Here is a 4,573-nt window from a genome sequence, read left to right as displayed (position 1 = left end):
GCCACTATAAATAAAAATAGTTTTAAAAGAACAAAATTTCTTCTGTGTAGCATAGGGAACTATATTCAATATCATGTAATAACCTTTAATGAAAAAGTATATGAAAATGGATATATGTATGTATATGCATGACTGGGACATTGTGCTGTTCACCAGAAATCGACACATTGTAACTGTACTTCAATTAAAAAAAAAAAGATGTCACCATGGTTAGTGTCATCTGAGGCCTCCCTCCTTGGCTTGTAGATGGTCATCTTCTTTCTATGTCTTCTCTTTGTGTGTGTCTGTGTCCTCCTATAAGGACACCAGTCACATTGGATGAGACCCACCCTAATGACCTTGCATTGCCTTACTTACCTCTGTAAAGGCCCTTTCTCCAAACGCAGTCACATTCAGATGTAACTGAACTGGGGGTTAGGACTTGGACAGGTGAGTTTCCGGGAGGGACACGATTCAGCCCATAAAAGAGTTTGAGGGGCCTGGACGGGAGAGCAGCGTCTGAGCAGGGCAAAGGGCAGAGCCTCCCTGTCCAGCATCCTCACTGTGGTGTATTCAAATGCCCTCGTGGAGATTAAACTTCTTTTTCTCTCTCCCTTGGTGAGAAAGATGCAGAGAATCACCCTGGTTGAGTTGACCTTAGGAGAATGAATCACCTCTGAGACAAGAAGGTGCCTCGTTGCCCCAGTTACATCTCTGGGTTGTGCTGGCCTGAACCCCCTTTGAGGCATTTAGTTGCCACTCCTCAAGGGAGGGGAAATCATACTTTTATGCATAAGAATCTAAAGGAGAAACTCCCACTTGAATATCACCACCCCCTGAAGATCCAGCTAGTACATTTTGGGAGACACATCCTGGGGAAGTCGTCCCAGCCTGACTTCACAACGCTGAACTGAGCTGTGGTCCTGGAGGAGGGAAGAAAGATGGGAGAAGGCCTCAGGACCAGGCCAGAAGTACCTAGAATAGGAGATCCAATCTGGCATTTACTACTCCGCCCTACTTCTCAGCATCACCCAGGACCCCCGGAGTGGGAGGCTAGGTCTTGAGATCAGTTCTCTGGGCATCAGTTGGGGTGTGCTGATACTCCTGGAGTGAAGGGAAGACAGCACCCTGGTTACAGCGCCATCATTCTTGCCCGTCCACACTTCCCCGCTTTCGTGTGAATGATCGCATCCTCATTGTGCTGTATCCCCTCTGCCCCTCCCGCCTCCTCCTCGCTCCCCCGGTCCCAGTCAACTTCCTGGTTTTAGCTAAAGCCTGATGTGTGGCAGGACAAACTTTCTGCAGTGGCTCCCAAGAAAAATGGGGTCATTTTCGTACATGACGGAGATGCCGTGCTTCTGCTAGAAAGTGGCACTGCCTTCCCATCAGACCCAGCTCTGACAGCCTTTTGTCTGCTGCTTACGGTTCTGCCAAGCTTTTGCCGTGTCCTGCTGGGCCTGATTAACAAATCTGGGCCCGCTTTTCTGTTTCTGACCAATAGAAAAGGAGCTGACTGCCAGCGAGGAGGGTGATGGTTCCTTGCCAATGGTGGGGGTGGCAGGGGCAGAGAATTCTCCAGCTGGGCAGTTTGGACGGGCACACAGCATCCCACTGGGCCAGCGGCAGGTGTTCCAGATGGCCAGCCCTGAGTCTGTTTGTCTCCGTTGCCAGCTTTTGTTTTTGTCCCAGCGTCATCACTCGCCCCATCAAACACACGGTGAGTGTCCTGGCACACCTGTGACTGCAGCAGGAGGCTTCTTGATGGAGGTGGCATTTTTAAGCTATGTTTCTCTTAAAAAGGAGGACAGACGAGAGAACTTTATTGTGGAAAACAGTGCAGGCCAAAGGGAATTGGACTACATGTCTGTTTGCAGCATCTGGGGATGTCAATTAGGAATCCAATTTTCTAGGAAGTAATGTTTTTATAACAGCCTATTTGGAATGAAGAGTAAGTAACCTAGAAAATCTAGATGGGATGGTTGTAATTCCTAGAAATCATTCGTTGGTTAAAATGTTGAGTGCCATGATTTCATTTACAGGAAATTCAACAACACACACAACTAATTGAGGTGAGAACAGTCAGAATGGCGGTCACCTAGGGAAGGAGTTAACTGGGAAGGGGTGGGGAGGAAATTCTGGGAGGCGGGCAGTGGTCTACATCTTGACCTGGGTGGTGGCTACGGAGGTGTATTCATGTGTGAAACTCATTGAAATAGGTATCCACTTAAGTTTAGTGCACTCACATATGTGTGATAAACCTCCGGACAAAAGTTCAAATTTTTTCCATTCCTACTGTGTGCCAGGTACTGCACTGGCCACTCAGATACCACACCTGATCTTAGCCAAAAGGCTGAGAAGTGATGCACTTGCCACTCAGGATACACATTCTTGTAGCAGAGACAGACAACCAGGAATTACCACGTGGCATGTTAAGTTGAGTGGGCAGGGACTACCAGTTGCCTGTCCACATCAATTTTCGCCCTCGGTAGTAATAGAATCCTGACTCTTAGCTGGGAACATTGCTACCCAAGGTAAAGATTGCATCTCTCGCTTCTTTCCCTGTGACTAGTAGTAGCCTCTGGACTAGCTCCTTGCCAGTGTGATGTGGGACATCCGGGAAGACTGCTTAAAGGGAGGGCCACCTGTGGCCCCTTCAGCCCCTCCTGGTGTCTGCAGTGTGGACCAGAAGGCTGCATTTCCAGCTGCCATTTTGGATCATCTGGTGACCTGGAGGATGGAAACCATGCAGTGGGGATGCTGGCGCAGAAGAAGTGGATGACTTCACGGAGCTGCCACACTGGCCTCAGACTGCCCACCTTCACATTTTTAAATGAGGGAGTAAACTGGTGTATGTTTGTCGCTCGGTTTCAGATCTGTTATCACTGGCTAACTGCAAGTTAAGATAAAGGCAAACGCAGGGTGACAGGGGAGACACAGGAACAGCATGGATGGCCGGCTGGCATTGGAGATGATTTCTTAGACAAGGTGCCACTGGAGCTGAGTCTTGAAGGATGAGTAATATTTGGCTAAGAGATATAATGCCTTTTAAAATGCTTTTGTGAGAGAGTCCCATCTGGGCAGGAAAATCTGTTAAGGGTTGTTCATCTCCAGTCAAAGAGACACTCTCTTACCTTCAAGGAGCTGATAACTGGACCTACCTCTTAGATAGGTAGCTAGAAATGCCTCATTTCATTATTTGAACTTTTGTTGATAAAAATGAACAAGTGAAGTTTCTTTATTTGATTTGGAATATACCCCTAACAGAAATAAAAGCTGTTTTATGCTCAGAGGTCATTTTTTTCTTTTTGTAAATTCAAAACTTTATGGTGAAATATATCCAAGACCTCTAGTCTAAAATTTACAAAGCATTGCTGAGATATATCAAAGGAGATCTAAATAAATGTTTTGAGCTGCTCATTATTGTTGAGCACCTCAAATTGAGACCTTTCTTCATCTTCTAAAATGATAACTTGATGCTGTAATTTCCCTTTAAGTGCTGCTTTAGCTACATTCCACAAATTGATATGCTTTGTTTTAATTTTCATTCCACCCAAAATATCTTCTAATTCCCATGTGACTTCTTTGACTCATGGGTTACTTGGAAGTATGGCACATAATTTATAGATATCTGCGGATTGTCCAGATATCTTTCTGTTATTTATTTCCAGTATAATTCCATTATGATCTGAGATCATCCTTTCCATGATTCCAAGTCTCTTAAATGAGTTGAAGTTTCTTTTATGGAATATCTTGGTGAGTGTTCCACGTGCACTTGTAAAGAATGTGTATTCTGATGTCATTGTTTGAAATGGTCTATAAATCCAATTAGGTCAGGGTGGCTGGAAGTGTTGTGCAGGCTGCTAGGTCTTCACTGGTTTTCTTTCCACTTGTTCCATTGATCTGCATCACCATGTGCTCAGGGAGGGGCTGGGATGCTAGAAGGATTTTTCTCAGTGCTCCTTCCCTCCCTTCCGCTTCCCTGAGTGGCTGCACCACAGAGGGAGTCTCCTCCCATCCCCGACCCTCCCCCAGGGATGCTGTTGCCTGTCCCCTGGTGCTTGTTGGCCTGGCAGTGGGTGTGGAGGAGGGGGAGTGAGATTCTCTGTTGTTCTGATTCAGCCCAACCTTGGGCAGGCACTGGTCTCTGTGTCTTGGAAGTTGGTTTTTCTCAGTGATCCTGACCTTCCTCCAGTAACCAGAGACCCAAAGGTGTGGCCCAGCCCCTCCTCTGGGAATAGAGACTTCTTCCTCTTTCCTTCCTCCAGCTGCAGTGTGTCTTCACCTGTGCTCTAGGGGCCATAGGGTGGCTTTCCTTTCCCCAGTGGCTTAATGCTGAATTTCACAGCGAGGGAAAGATAGGGGTGTGGTCTCATGGGTCTCGTGGGAAAGCCCACGGCTATGACCACTCCCCTCTTCCAGTCCTGAACCAAGGAGGAAAGCTTTCTCTGGTCTCCCTCCCTGTCCCCATCTTTTTCATGAGTGCCTGGTGGGGGCCATGGAGGAGAACTGCTGAGGGATGCGGGGCTCTCCCACATCTGCAACCCCCGAGGGTTTTATGGTCTCATGCGAGCCCACACTCGGCCTTTGTGTGTCC

General features: G+C 47.3%; 1 pseudogene; it reads right to left on the bottom strand.

The window, feature by feature from the left end:
- Nucleotides 1-2,169: 2,169 nt before the first annotated feature.
- Nucleotides 2,170-2,341, bottom strand: LOC116149815 (U2 spliceosomal RNA; annotated as a pseudogene).
- Between the last annotated feature and the right edge of the window lie 2,232 nt (nucleotides 2,342-4,573).

This window comes from Camelus dromedarius, chromosome 28 (genome assembly GCF_036321535.1).
Source record: "Camelus dromedarius isolate mCamDro1 chromosome 28, mCamDro1.pat, whole genome shotgun sequence".
NCBI classification, from domain to species: domain Eukaryota; kingdom Metazoa; phylum Chordata; class Mammalia; order Artiodactyla; family Camelidae; genus Camelus; species Camelus dromedarius.
This window is presented reverse-complemented; position numbering and strand designations above follow the sequence as displayed.